Below are 16,377 nucleotides of genomic sequence, written 5' to 3' on the forward strand. Positions count from 1 at the left end.
TGTCTGTCTCTCTCTCTGTATCTCTCTCTCTCTCTGTATCCCTCTCTGTCTCTCTCTCTCTCTGTATCTCTCTCTCTCTGTATCTCTCTGTATCTCTCTCTCTGTCTCTCTCTCCCTCTCTCTCTCTCTGTATCTCTCTCTCTCTCTCTCTCTATCTCTCTGTCTCTCTCTCTCTCTATCTCTCTCTCTCTGTGTCTCTGTCTCTCTCTGTCTCTCTCTCTTTCTGTATCTCTCTCTGTCTCTCTCTCTCTCTCTCTGTCTCTCTCTCTCTCTCTCTCTGTATCTCTCTCTCTGTCTCTCTGTATCTCTCTCTCTCTGTATCTCTCTGTCTCTCTGTATCTCTGTCTCTCTGTATCTCTCTCTCTCTGTATCTCTCTCTCTGTATCTCTCTCTCTGTATCTCTCTCTCTGTATCTCTCTCTCTCTCTCTCTGTATCTCTCTCTCTCTCTCTCTCTGTATCTCTCTCTCTCTGTATCTCTCTCTCTCTCTATCTCTCTCTGTCTCTCTCTCTCTCTCTGTATCTCTCTCTCTGTATCTCTCTCTCTGTATCTCTCTCTCTGTATCTCTCTCTCTGTATCTCTCTCTCTGTATCTCTCTCTCTCTGTCTCTCTCTCTCTGTATCTCTCTCTCTCTCTCTCTCTGTATCTCTCTCTCTGTATCTCTCTCTCTGTATCTCTCTCTCTCTGTCTCTCTCTCTCTGTATCTCTCTGTCTCTCTCTCTCTCTCTCTCTCTCTCTCTCTCTCTCTCTCTCTCTGTGTGTCTCTGTCTCTGTCTCTCTCTGTCTCTCTATCTGTCTCTCTCTCTCTGTCTCTCTCTCTCTCTCTCTCTCTCTCTCTCTCTCTCTCTCTCTCTGTGTGTGTCTCTGTCTCTCTCTCTCTGTCTCTCTCTCTCTCTCTGTATCTCTCTCTCTGTCTCTCTCTCTCTCTGTCTCTCTCTCTCTCTCTCTCTCTCTCTCTCTCTCTCTCTCTCTCTCTGTATCTCTTCTCTCCAGTATGTTCAGTACTCAGCAGTCTCCGCCCCAGTTCACCCAGCAGCAGCAGACTAACGGGGGCGCGGCCATGTACAACGGCAACGGAATGAACCACAACGTCTCCATGGCAACCAACGCCAGCATGGGTCAGATGGCTGGACAGATGGACATCACCTCACCTGAGATCACCTCCATGGGACAAGAACCGGTACACTACATAAAGCACACATAACCCTTCATAAACAGTTAGAACTATTTAGAAACATACACTGGGTATACTAAACATTAGTAACACTTTCCTAATGTTTGTATTTGTCCAGCAAAATAATAGAATTTATAACATTTTTTAAAAACATTACAAAACGTTCACAACACATTAAGTGTTTTCCTTCAGGCCTCTACTCTACTACCACATATCTACAATACAACATCCATGTGTGTATGTTATCGTGTGTGTGTGTGTATGTTATTGTGTGTGTGTGTGTAGTGTGTATGTTATCGTGTGTGTATGTTATCGTGTGTGTGTGTGTATGTTATCGTGTGTGTGTGTGTGTATGTTATCGTGTGTGTGTGTGTGTATGTTATCGTGTGTGTGTGTGTATGTTATCGTGTGTGTGTGTGTGTGTGTTATCGTGTGTGTGTGTGTAGTGTGTATGTTATCTTGTGTGTGTGTGTATGTTATCGTGTGTGTAGTGTAGTGTGTATGTTACCGTGTGTGTGTGTGTGTGTGTGTGTGTGTGTATGTTATCGTGTGTGTATGTTATCGTGTGTGTGTGTGTGTGTGTATGTTATCGTGTGTGTGTGTGTATGTTATCATGTGTGTGTGTGTGTGTGTGTGTATGTTATCGTGTGTGTGTGTGTGTGTATGTTATCGTGTGTAGTGTGTATGTTATCGTGTGTGTGTGTGTGTGTGTGTGTATGTTATCATGTGTGTGTGTGTATGTTATCGTGTGTAGTGTGTGTAGTGTGTATGTTATCGTGTGTGTGTGTGCCTGTGTGTATGTTATCGTGTGTGTGTGTGTATGTTATCGTGTGTGTGTGTGTAGTGTGTATGTTATCGTGTGTGTCTGTGCCTGTGTGTGTGTGTGTGTAGTGTGTAGTGTGTGTGTGTGTGTGTAGTGTGTCTGTGCCTGTGTGTGTGTGTGTCACCTTCACAGTCCCGGCTGTTCCATAAGGTGTAGTTTTATCCGGTTTTTAAATCTAATTTAATCAGTTACCTGAAGGTTTGGGGAGAAACGGATATAACAGATTAACAACAACAATCCTGGAACTGGAATCTGTTATTCAGCAAAAAAATATTGTATCAGTTTACAGATACTTTTGAAAAACTGGATAATTATTTGTAAATTATTTTAAGCTGTCAATCATTGTTTTTTGCCACTTGAATGAAGTGCGTAGTGACCCCTAGCTACATGTACAGATGACCTCTAACCTGTACCCCCAAACTCTGGCTCGGTACCCCCTGTATAGTAGTGACCCCTAGCTACATGTACAGATGACCTCTAACCTGTACCCCCACACTCTGGCTCCAATACCCCCTGTATAGAGCCTCCACCCTGACTCAGTACCAGTACCCCCTGTATATAGCCTCCACCCTGACTCAGTACCGCTACCCCCTGTATATAGCCTCCACATTGACTCTGTACCGGTACCCCCTGTATATAGCCTCCACATTGACTCTGTACCGGTACCCCCTGTATATAGCCTCCACATTGACTCTGTACCGGTAGCCCCTGTATATAGTCTCCACATTGACTCTGTACTGGTACCCCCTGTATATAGCCTCCACATTGACTCAGTGCCGGTACCCCCTGTATATAGCCTCCACATTGACTCTGTACCGGTACCCCCTGTATATAGCCTCCACATTGGCTCTGTACCGGTAGCCCCTGTATATAGTCTCCACATTGACTCTGTACTGGTACCCCCTGTATATAGCCTCCACATTGACTCAGTGCCGGTACCCCCTGTATATAGCCTCCACATTGACTCTGTACTGGTACCCCCTGTATATAGCCTCCACATTGACTCTGTACCGGTACCCCCTGTACATAGCCTCCACATTGACTCTGTACCGGTAGTAGTACTGATCCCAGCCTATAGAATAACAGCTGTATAGTACTGATCCCAGCCTATAGAATAACAGCTGTATAGTACTGTTCCCAGCCTATAGAATAACAGCTGTATAGTACTGATCCCAACCTATAGAATAACAGCTGTATAGTTCTGATCCCAGCCTATAGAATAACAGCTGTATAGTACTGATCCCAGCCTATAGAATAACAGCTGTATAGTACTGATCCCAGCCTATAGAATAACAGCTGTATAGTACTGATCCCAGCCTATAGAATAACAGCTGTATAGTACTGATCCCAGCCTATAGAATAACAGCTGTATAGTACTGTTCCCAGCCTATAGAATAACAGCTGTATAGTACTGATCCCAACCTATAGAATAACAGCTGTATAGTTCTGATCCCAGCCTATAGAATAACAGCTGTATAGTACTGATCCCAGCCTATAGAATAACAGCTGTATAGTACTGATCCCAGCCTATAGAATAACAGCTGTATAGTACTGATCCCAGTCTATAGAATAACAGATCCGTAGTACTGATCCCAGCCTATAGAATAACAGCTGTATAGTACTGATCCCAGCCTATAGAATAACAGCTGTATAGTACTGATCCCAGCCTATAGAATAACAGATCCGTAGTACTGATCCCAGCCTATAGAATAACAGCTGTATAGTACTGATCCCAGCCTATAGAATAACAGCTGTATAGTACTGATCCCAACCTATAGAATAACAGCTGTATAGTACTGATCCCAGTCTATAGAATAACAGCTAGAATAAAATTCCTTCTTTAACCTGTCTCCTCCCCTTAATCTACTCTGATTGAAGTGGATTTAACAAGTGACATCAATAAGGGATCATATCTTTCCCCTGGATTCTCCTGGTCTGTTTACATCATGGAAAGAGTTTCTTAATGTTTTGTATACTCAGTGTACATAAGGTTTACAACTCCTATAGGCCACCATGGTAGGGATATACAGGGCATTCGGTAAGTATTCCGACCACTTGACTTTTTCCACATTTTGTTACATTACATCCTTGTTCTAAAATGGATTACATTGTTTTTCCCCCTCATCAATCTACACACCCATAATGACATCACAATACCCCTTAATGACATCACAATAGCCCATAATGACATCACAAAAGCCCATAATGACATCACAATAGCCCATAATGACATCCCAATACCCCTTAATGACATCACAATACCCCATAATGACATCACAATAGCCCATAATGACATCACAATAGCCCATAATGACATCACAATACCCCATAATGACATCAGAATACCCCATAATGACATCACAATAGCCCATAATGACATCACAATAGCCCATAATGACATCACAATAGCCCATAATGACATCACAAAAGCCCATAATGACATCACAATACCCCATAATGACATCACAATACCCCATAATGACATCACAATACCCCATAATGACAAAGCAAAAAGAGGTTTTTAGAAATGTTAGGGGGAAAAAAAAAAACTGATATCACATCTACATAAGTATTCAGACCCTTTAATCAGTACTTTGTTGAAGCACCTTTGGCAGCGATTACAGCCTCAAGTCTTCTTGGGTATGATGTTACAAGCTTGGCACACCTATATTTGGGTGGTTGCTACATAGATGGTTGTCCTTCTGGAAGGCTCTTCCATCTCCACAGAGGAACTCTATAGCTCTGTCAGAGTGACCAATCGGGTTCTTGGTTGTCCGGGCGTCCAGCTCTAGGAAGAGTCTTGGTGTTTTTTAATAATGTAATTTTTTAAAATAATTTAGGGAACATTTCTAAAAAACCTGTTTTCTCTTTGTCGTGATGTTACAGTGTAAAGGTCTGGATACTTTCCGAATGCAGTGTATTTAACATACCAGTCTACAGCTCATAGACAATATTAGGGGTCTAATGAGGGTCGAATCCAAGACCCCCGAGAAGACCGCTGTAAGTGGTAATCATGACATAACACAGTGGTGATAAAGTCTTAACTGGTTCTAAACAAACGCAATGGAGCCCGTAGGAGTTTAGTAGTAAACAGGAAAATGGGGATGCGGTCCCGTATAGGATAAAAAGCATTACAAGTAGGAATGCCTAATAGCAAGACCCAGGATGCATCCTAAATGGCACCCTATTCCCTGTTGGGACCTGGTCCAAAAGTAGTGCACTATATGGAAAAGGGTGCCACTTAGGATGCAGTTTCTGCCTGCCCTGCCTAGGTATGTCTACTTAATTGAGCCCCTTCTCCCTACAACATCTAGTGAATAATTTAGTCTAATTAGCTTTATGATGTAATAATGCTAGCTAAAGTTATGGGGCTTGACCCAGGCTGAGACGACGATGATGATGTAATTAGTAGCAGTGTGCACTTAGCAGTGGCCAGACTGTTTAGTACACAAATGGAACACCATCCCATATGGCACCCTATTCCCTAGATAGTACGCTACTTTTAGGTGTCATTTGGGACGTTGCCTGTGTTTTTAAAGGGAGGGTCCGTTGTGGACTTTCCATCAGAGGGTCATTGCTGACGTTTATACCCTTTAATCACAAATCATTGGAAAGCTTAAATTCACAGCTATCCATCAGACACGTTTTCGGGAATGTTTAGTTCGACCGAACTTTGACCTTTGACCTCTAGGGCACGCATCAGAATTATCTGTATACATTAGCTTTAAAAACGTTGTCACGGTTTTCTTCGGTTGAAAGAGAGTCGGACCAAAAATGCGGCGTGTAGATTGCGATCCATGTTTATTAAACTATAGCAACACGAATCTAAGTACAAACACTACAAAATAATAAACGTAATGAAAACCGAAACAGCCTAAACTGGTGCAAACTAACACAGAGGACACTAAGGACAATCACCCACAAAACCCAACACCAAACAGGCTACCTAAATATGGTTCCCAATCAGAGACGATGACAAACACCTGCCTCTGATTGAGAACCATATCAGGCCAAACATAGAACTAGACAAACTAGACATGTAACATAGAATGCCCACCCAGCTCACGTCCTGACCAACACTAAAACAAGGAAAACACACACGAACGATGGTCAGAACGTGACAAACGTTGTTTTCCAAGTGGTTTTGAAAGGTCATAAAATGTCCTTTTCAAAATGTATATATATAATTTAATTTGAAAACTTCTGTTTTAAAAACAAAAATGCACCTATAGTGCCATTGACATTTCAACGTTGGAAGCTTAGACATGTAATTCCATGTAATGGAACAGGTTTTTGCATTTTAACATTGGTGATGGAAGCACCACAATTCACACACACAGCTAGAACAAGGTTTTAAAAAGATTTGTAGATATCACAGAATTCACCCATTACAAAAACAATCCAAAAATACAGAGTTGTCCAATTACATGGAATTATATTATTAAGCTTTCAACATTCGATCAATGGCACAATATGGGTGATTTTTCTTTGTTTTTTTACATAGTTGTTATATTTGTTATATTGTGTATCATTTGAAAGGTAATTTCGTGGCCTTTCAGAACCACTTGTCAAACACAGTTTAAAAAGTATCAGGGTTTTACCCTTTTAAAGCCATTTAATATCGGTAATTCTGACTCGACAGCCTTGGTTTCTCTAATGACTGCCTCGCCTGGTTCACCAACTACTTCTCAGATAAGAGTTCAGTGTGTCAAATCGGAGGGCCTGCTGTCCGGACCTCTGGCAGTCTCCATGGGGGTGCCACAGGGTTAAATTCTCGGGCCAACTCTTTTCTCTGTATACATCAATGATGTCTCTCTTGCTACTGGTGATTCTCTGATCCACCTCTACGCAGACGACAGCATTCTGTATACCTCTGGCCCTTCTTTGGACACTGTGTTAACTAACCTCCAAACGAGCTTCAATGCCATACAACACTCCTTCCGTGGCCTCCAACTGCTCTTAAATGCTAGTAAAGCTAAATGCATGCTCTTCAACCGATCGCTGTCCGCACGCACCTGCCCGACTAGCATCACTACTCTGGACGGTTCTAATTTGCCATCCGTTTTGTCACCAAGGCCCCATATACTACCCAGCACTGCGACCTATATGCTCTTGTTGGCTGGTCCTCGCTACATATTTGTCACCAAACCCACTGGCTCCAGGTCATCTATAAGTCTTTGCACGTAAAGCTCTGCCTTAACTCAGCTCACTGGTCCCTATAGCAACACCCACCCGTAGGACGCGCTCCAGCAGGTATATTTCACTGGTCATCCCCCAAAGCCAACACCTTTAGCCGCCTTTCCTTCCAGTTCTCTGCTGCCAATGACTGGAACGAATTGCAAAAATCACTGAAGTTGGAGACTTATATCTCCCTCACTAACTTTAGGCGTCGGCTGTCAGAGCAGCTCACAGATCACTGTGCCTGTACATAGCTCATCTGTAAACAGCCCATCCAACCAACTACCTACCTCATCCCCATATTTATAAAAATTTTTCTGCTCTTTTGCACACCAGTATTTCTACTTGCACATCCTAATCTGCACATCTATCACTCCAGTGTTAATTGCTAAATTGTAATTACTTCCCCACCACGGCCTACTTATTGCCTTACCTCCTTACTTCATTTGCACACACTGTATATAGATTTTTTTCTATTGTGTTATTGACTGTATGTTTTGTTTTACTCCATGTGTAACTCTGTGTTGTTGTTTGTGTCGAACTGCTTTGCTTTATCTTGGCCAGGTCGCAGTTGTAAATGAAAACTTGTTCTCAACTGGCCTACCTGGGTTAAATTAAAAAAAAATTAAAAAAAATAATAATAATAATTTTAAAAAATGTAAAAAATTACAAAAAAATAAAAAATATATTTTAAAAAAAAGAAGATAAAAAAATAAATAAATAAATAAAATAAATAAATAATAAATAAATATACCCTAGACGTAAAAGGCCAAAGTTCTGTTGATCTAAACATTCCAAAAAGGTCTGATTGATAGCTGGGAGAATTTAAGCTTTCCAATGATATACAATTAAAGGAATACTTCAGGATTTTGGCCATGAGGCCCTGTTATCTACTTCCCCAGAGTCAGGTGAACTCCTGGGATACCATCTGTAATGAGGCCCTGTTATCTACTTCCCCAGAGTCAGATGAACTCCTGGGATACCATCTGTAATGAGGCCCTGTTATCTACTTCCCCAGAGTCATAAACTCGTGGGATACCATTTTTGTCTCTGTGTGACGTTTGAAGAAAGCTGCTAACTAGTGTTAGCACAAGACTAGTTAGCATTGGTTTGCGAAATTACCTCTAACTTCCTTCATGCTGGACACAGAGACATAACAATCGTATCCAGGAGTTCATGTGACTCTGGGGAACTAAGATAAACGTTCTATTCGACAAAATCCCAAAGTATCCCTTTAGTGGGTATAAGTGAGTAAGTAACTTGTTGAATATTGACATTCTTTGTCATAGGGTGGCAAATCCATTGCTGTACTGCTAGCACACATTTTCCAACTTTAGGGACATTGACCTTAAAAACAATTACTATGAGACATCGTCACCCCCAAGGGACCGCGACGGCCCAATTTGGGGGGGTCTGGCTCAAGGTCAATAAAGAGTCCGAGAATAATGTTGTTGGCCTCTTCTGTTGCTTTTAAGCCTATTAACCCAGTATGAATATTTAACCAAGAAGCAGCATACCGTTTGATTGCCTGTGAGCACTTCAGGTTGTTACGTTTAAAATCACTTGATTTATTTCAACGCCAAGCTATCGAAATTATACTGGCACTTAAATGATGTTAATTATTCAAACCGTCGACCATTAGTTTGAGTATAGAGGTGATTATGTTGAGGGTTGATACTCTGTTCATCTGTCAACTGTGTGGAGAGGTGAGTTTTTATCATGAAATAACAATGTATCAATCTAGCTGAGTGTATGTGAAATGTGTGTAATTAAGTGTGTGAAATGTGTGTAATAAGTGTATGTGAAATGTGTGTAATAAGTGTATGTGAAATGTGTGTAATAAGTGTATGTGAAATGTGTGTAATAAGGTTATGTGAAATGTGTGCACTAAGTGTACGTGAAATGTGTGTAATAAGTGTATGTGAAATGTGTGTAATTAAGTGTATGTGAAAGTGTATGTAATAAGTGTATGTGAAATGTGTGTAGTAAGTGTATGTGAAATGTGTGTAATTAAGTGTATGTGAAATGTGTGTAATAAGTGTATGTGAAATGTGTGTAATTAAGTGTATGTGAAAGTGTATGTAATAAGTGTATGTGAAATGTGTGTAGTAAGTGTATGTGAAATGTGTGTAATTAAGTGTATGTGAAATGTGTGTAATAAGTGTATGTGAAATGTGTGTAATAAGTGTATGTGAAATGTGTGTATGTGAAATGTGTGTAATAAGTGTATGTGAAATGTGTGTAATAAGTGTATGTGAAATGTGTGTATGTGAAATGTGTGTAATAAGTATATGTGAAATGTATGTAATAAGTGTATGTGAAATGTGTGTAATAAGTGTATGTGAAATGTGTGTAATAAGTGTATGTGAAATGTGTGTAATTAAGTGTATGTGAAATGTGTGTAATAAGTGTATGTGAAATGTGTGTAATTAAGTGTATGTAATAAGGTTATGTGAAATGTGTGCACTAAGTGTACGTGAAATGTGTGTAATTAAGTGTATGTGAAATGTGTGTAATTAAGTGTATGTGAAATGTATGTAATTAAGTGTATGTGAAATGTGTGTAATTAAGTGTATGTGAAAGTCTATGTAATAAGTGTATGTGAAATGTGTGTAATACGTGTATGTGAAATGTATGTAATAAGTGTATGTGAAATGTATGTAATTAAGTGTATGTGAAACCACTCTCTTTCTTTGTCTTCATATGTTTACAGAAATACTGCTAACCCTGGTGGAGCGTTCAGCCAACCAGCACCTTGATGCTAATACCCAGGATCCAATGAGCTCGCTGGTTCATCTTCAACCAATCAACCAACAGCTCTTTGAATGGACCTGGCAGTGTCCTGACCCAGCTCTACCCAGCCCAACCAGATCTCCAACCTCACCCACCTGGCATAAACTGTGCCTCTTATCTGCCCCCACTGGGAGGCTCACCCAGGGGTGAAGGGGGGGGGGGGGGGGGGTGATAGAGCAAAGATGGGACTTCTAGAGCCAGGGCCCTGGTCGAAAGCACCGCACCACACAGAGTTTAGGGAGGCAAGCCTAAAACGCCTCTCTAAAGGAGAACCCGTGAGCCTGTCTCTGTCTGTCTGTGTTGCTGTCTGTCTGTCTGTCTGTCTGTCTGTCTGTCTGTCTGCTTAGTGTGACTAACGCTAGGTTCATGACTAAGTGGAAAAGGCAGACATACCAGTTGGACGTGCTTTGAACTCGTTGAGAAATGCTGATTGGCCAACAAGCTACGTCGAACCATCAACTAAAAAGTACAGCTTTGTAAAACTAATTTTAATGTTCAAAAACCTTTTTAATAGATTTATTTTTATAAATAATGTTTTGTTGCATTTAAACTGCCATGAAAAACGCTTGTTATCGAGGTCGTTTCCTTAGTAGGTGGCGTCAGAGGTCGGCGTGTGGGAGAAGTAGGAGCTCAGGGATGATGGATGAGTCTACCACTAGTTAGTTCACCGCCAGTTTGAGAGGCGTTCAAGAGGATTTTTCCCTGTCGTATGTGGTAAATACCACTTTCCCACTTGGTTATTGACGCAGAGTTACTGTAGACCCCTTCCCATCTACTGTATGACTATAGGCCCCTCCCCCTTCAAAAAGGTCCCTCCCCCTCTGGGTGATTGACAGTAGGCCCCTCGCTCTTTGCCTGGAGGCCCCATAGAGGCCCCTCCCCCTCTGGGTGATTGACAGTAGACCCCTCGCTCTTTGCCTGGAGGCCCCATAGAGGCCCCTCCCCCTCTGGGTGATTGACAGTAGGCCCCTCGCTCTTTGCCTGGAGGCCCCATAGAGGCTCCTCCCACTCTGGGTTGATTGACAGACTACTGGTGGCAGCGGTGGGATCCTCCTCAGATGAATGTATTCCTTAGTGGCCAGCTGCCATTTTTACAATCTCATCTCAAGAAAATGTCAACTGTTTTTTTTTTTTTTTTTTTCACCTCGCTTTGATCCCCCCCCCTCTTCTTCAGGTTCCTCTGACGTTCGAACCCATTCTACCTTCTAACGTTTTCTGCGTTCCACAATGTGACTCTGATGTCACGTTTTGGATCCTGAAGGACAGCGGAGGGAGGGAGCGGAACAGCTCCCTCTAACGTTTTCTGTGTTCCACAATGGCAGCAAACTGTGACTCTGATGTTACGTTTTGGATCCTGGAGGACAGCGGAGGGAGGGAGCGGAACAGCTAACTACCTTCTAACGTTTTCTGTGTTCAACAATGGCAGCAAACTGTGACTCTGATGTTACGTTTTGGATCCTGGAGGACAGCGGAGGGAGGGAGCGGAACAGCTAACTACCTTCTAACGTTTTCTGTGTTCAACAATGGCAGCAAACTGTGACTCTGATGTTACGTTTTGGATCCTGGAGGACAGCGGAGGGAGGGAGCGGAACAGCTAACTACCTTCTAACGTTTTCTGTGTTCAACAATGGCAGCAAACTGTGACTCTGATGTTACGTTTTGGATCCTGGAGGACAGCGGAGGGAGGGAGCGGAACAGCTAACTACCTTCTAACGTTTTCTGTGTTCAACAATGGCAGCAAACTGTGACTCTGATGTTACGTTTTGGATCCTGGAGGACAGCGGAGGGAGGGAGCGGAACAGCTAACTACCTTCTAACGTTTTCTGTGTTCAACAATGGCAGCAAACTGTGACTCTGATGTTACGTTTTGGATCCTGGAGGACAGCGGAGGGAGGGAGCGGAACAGCTAACTACCTTCTAACGTTTTCTGTGTTCAACAATGGCAGCAAACTGTGACTCTGATGTTACGTTTTGGATCCTGGAGGACAGCGGAGGGAGGGAGCGGAACAGCTAACTACCTTCTAACGTTTTCTGTGTTCAACAATGGCAGCAAACTGTGACTCTGATGTTACGTTTTGGATCCTGGAGGACAGCGGAGGGAGGGAGCGGAACAGCTAACTACCTTCTAACGTTTTCTGTGTTCAACAATGGCAGCAAACTGTGACTCTGATGTTACGTTTTGGATCCTGGAGGACAGCGGAGGGAGGGAGCGGAACAGCTAACTACCTTCTAACGTTTTCTGTGTTCAACAATGGCAGCAAACTGTGACTCTGATGTTACGTTTTGGATCCTGGAGGACAGCGGAGGGAGGGAGCGGAACAGCTAACTACCTTCTAACGTTTTCTGTGTTCAACAATGGCAGCAAACTGTGACTCTGATGTTACGTTTTGGATCCTGGAGGACAGCGGAGGGAGGGAGCGGAACAGCTAACTACCTTCTAACGTTTTCTGTGTTCAACAATGGCAGCAAACTGTGACTCTGATGTTACGTTTTGGATCCTGGAGGACAGCGGAGGGAGGGAGCGGAACAGCTAACTACCTTCTAACGTTTTCTGTGTTCAACAATGGCAGCAAACTGTGACTCTGATGTTACGTTTTGGATCCTGGAGGACAGCGGAGGGAGGGAGCGGAACAGCTAACTACCTTCTAACGTTTTCTGTGTTCAACAATGGCAGCAAACTGTGACTCTGATGTTACGTTTTGGATCCTGGAGGACAGCGGAGGGAGGGAGCGGAACAGCTAACTACCTTCTAACGTTTTCTGTGTTCAACAATGGCAGCAAACTGTGACTCTGATGTTACGTTTTGGATCCTGGAGGACAGCGGAGGGAGGGAGCGGAACAGCTAACTACCTTCTAACGTTTTCTGTGTTCAACAATGGCAGCAAACTGTGACTCTGATGTTACGTTTTGGATCCTGGAGGACAGCGGAGGGAGGGAGCGGAACAGCTAACTACCTTCTAACGTTTTCTGTGTTCAACAATGGCAGCAAACTGTGACTCTGATGTTACGTTTTGGATCCTGGAGGACAGCGGAGGGAGGGAGCGGAACAGCTAACTACCTTCTAACGTTTTCTGTGTTCAACAATGGCAGCAAACTGTGACTCTGATGTTACGTTTTGGATCCTGGAGGACAGCGGAGGGAGGGAGCGGAACAGCTAACTACCTTCTAACGTTTTCTGTGTTCAACAATGGCAGCAAACTGTGACTCTGATGTTACGTTTTGGATCCTGGAGGACAGCGGAGGGAGGGAGCGGAACAGCTAACTACCTTCTAACGTTTTCTGTGTTCAACAATGGCAGCAAACTGTGACTCTGATGTTACGTTTTGGATCCTGGAGGACAGCGGAGGGAGGGAGCGGAACAGCTAACTACCTTCTAACGTTTTCTGTGTTCAACAATGGCAGCAAACTGTGACTCTGATGTTACGTTTTGGATCCTGGAGGACAGCGGAGGGAGGGAGCGGAACAGCTAACTACCTTCTAACGTTTTCTGTGTTCAACAATGGCAGCAAACTGTGACTCTGATGTTACGTTTTGGATCCTGGAGGACAGCGGAGGGAGGGAGCGGAACAGCTAACTACCTTCTAACGTTTTCTGTGTTCAACAATGGCAGCAAACTGTGACTCTGATGTTACGTTTTGGATCCTGGAGGACAGCGGAGGGAGGGAGCGGAACAGCTAACTACCTTCTAACGTTTTCTGTGTTCAACAATGGCAGCAAACTGTGACTCTGATGTTACGTTTTGGATCCTGGAGGACAGCGGAGGGAGGGAGCGGAACAGCTAACTACCTTCTAACGTTTTCTGTGTTCAACAATGGCAGCAAACTGTGACTCTGATGTTACGTTTTGGATCCTGGAGGACAGCGGAGGGAGGGAGCGGAACAGCTAACTACCTTCTAACGTTTTCTGTGTTCAACAATGGCAGCAAACTGTGACTCTGATGTTACGTTTTGGATCCTGGAGGACAGCGGAGGGAGGGAGCGGAACAGCTAACTACCTTCTAACGTTTTCTGTGTTCAACAATGGCAGCAAACTGTGACTCTGATGTTACGTTTTGGATCCTGGAGGACAGCGGAGGGAGGGAGCGGAACAGCTAACTACCTTCTAACGTTTTCTGTGTTCAACAATGGCAGCAAACTGTGACTCTGATGTTACGTTTTGGATCCTGGAGGACAGCGGAGGGAGGGAGCGGAACAGCTAACTACCTTCTAACGTTTTCTGTGTTCAACAATGGCAGCAAACTGTGACTCTGATGTTACGTTTTGGATCCTGGAGGACAGCGGAGGGAGGGAGCGGAACAGCTAACTACCTTCTAACGTTTTCTGTGTTCAACAATGGCAGCAAACTGTGACTCTGATGTTACGTTTTGGATCCTGGAGGACAGCGGAGGGAGGGAGCGGAACAGCTAACTACCTTCTAACGTTTTCTGTGTTCAACAATGGCAGCAAACTGTGACTCTGATGTTACGTTTTGGATCCTGGAGGACAGCGGAGGGAGGGAGCGGAACAGCTAACTACCTTCTAACGTTTTCTGTGTTCAACAATGGCAGCAAACTGTGACTCTGATGTTACGTTTTGGATCCTGGAGGACAGCGGAGGGAGGGAGCGGAACAGCTAACTACCTTCTAACGTTTTCTGTGTTCAACAATGGCAGCAAACTGTGACTCTGATGTTACGTTTTGGATCCTGGAGGACAGCGGAGGGAGGGAGCGGAACAGCTAACTACCTTCTAACGTTTTCTGTGTTCAACAATGGCAGCAAACTGTGACTCTGATGTTACGTTTTGGATCCTGGAGGACAGCGGAGGGAGGGAGCGGAACAGCTAACTACCTTCTAACGTTTTCTGTGTTCAACAATGGCAGCAAACTGTGACTCTGATGTTACGTTTTGGATCCTGGAGGACAGCGGAGGGAGGGAGCGGAACAGCTAACTACCTTCTAACGTTTTCTGTGTTCAACAATGGCAGCAAACTGTGACTCTGATGTTACGTTTTGGATCCTGGAGGACAGCGGAGGGAGGGAGCGGAACAGCTAACTACCTTCTAACGTTTTCTGTGTTCAACAATGGCAGCAAACTGTGACTCTGATGTTACGTTTTGGATCCTGGAGGACAGCGGAGGGAGGGAGCGGAACAGCTAACTACCTTCTAACGTTTTCTGTGTTCAACAATGGCAGCAAACTGTGACTCTGATGTTACGTTTTGGATCCTGGAGGACAGCGGAGGGAGGGAGCGGAACAGCTAACTACCTTCTAACGTTTTCTGTGTTCAACAATGGCAGCAAACTGTGACTCTGATGTTACGTTTTGGATCCTGGAGGACAGCGGAGGGAGGGAGCGGAACAGCTAACTACCTTCTAACGTTTTCTGTGTTCAACAATGGCAGCAAACTGTGACTCTGATGTTACGTTTTGGATCCTGGAGGACAGCGGAGGGAGGGAGCGGAACAGCTAACTACCTTCTAACGTTTTCTGTGTTCAACAATGGCAGCAAACTGTGACTCTGATGTTACGTTTTGGATCCTGGAGGACAGCGGAGGGAGGGAGCGGAACAGCTAACTACCTTCTAACGTTTTCTGTGTTCAACAATGGCAGCAAACTGTGACTCTGATGTTACGTTTTGGATCCTGGAGGACAGCGGAGGGAGGGAGCGGAACAGCTAACTACCTTCTAACGTTTTCTGTGTTCAACAATGGCAGCAAACTGTGACTCTGATGTTACGTTTTGGATCCTGGAGGACAGCGGAGGGAGGGAGCGGAACAGCTAACTACCTTCTAACGTTTTCTGTGTTCAACAATGGCAGCAAACTGTGACTCTGATGTTACGTTTTGGATCCTGGAGGACAGCGGAGGGAGGGAGCGGAACAGCTAACTACCTTCTAACGTTTTCTGTGTTCAACAATGGCAGCAAACTGTGACTCTGATGTTACGTTTTGGATCCTGGAGGACAGCGGAGGGAGGGAGCGGAACAGCTAACTACCTTCTAACGTTTTCTGTGTTCAACAATGGCAGCAAACTGTGACTCTGATGTTACGTTTTGGATCCTGGAGGACAGCGGAGGGAGGGAGCGGAACAGCTAACTACCTTCTAACGTTTTCTGTGTTCAACAATGGCAGCAAACTGTGACTCTGATGTTACGTTTTGGATCCTGGAGGACAGCGGAGGGAGGGAGCGGAACAGCTAACTACCTTCTAACGTTTTCTGTGTTCAACAATGGCAGCAAACTGTGACTCTGATGTTACGTTTTGGATCCTGGAGGACAGCGGAGGGAGGGAGCGGAACAGCTAACTACCTTCTAACGTTTTCTGTGTTCAACAATGGCAGCAAACTGTGACTCTGATGTTACGTTTTGGATCCTGGAGGACAGCGGAGGGAGGGAGCGGAACAGCTAACTACCTTCTAACGTTTTCTGTGTTCAAC

General features: G+C 44.0%; 1 pseudogene; it reads left to right on the forward strand.

Annotated features, from left to right (window-relative positions):
* Positions 1-10,113, forward strand: part of LOC139420133 (nuclear receptor coactivator 2-like) — a 189,229-nt pseudogene extending 179,116 nt beyond the window's left edge.
* The last annotated feature ends 6,264 nt before the right edge of the window (positions 10,114-16,377 follow it).

This window comes from Oncorhynchus clarkii, chromosome 11, assembly GCF_045791955.1.
Source record: "Oncorhynchus clarkii lewisi isolate Uvic-CL-2024 chromosome 11, UVic_Ocla_1.0, whole genome shotgun sequence".
Lineage (NCBI taxonomy): Eukaryota > Metazoa > Chordata > Actinopteri > Salmoniformes > Salmonidae > Oncorhynchus > Oncorhynchus clarkii.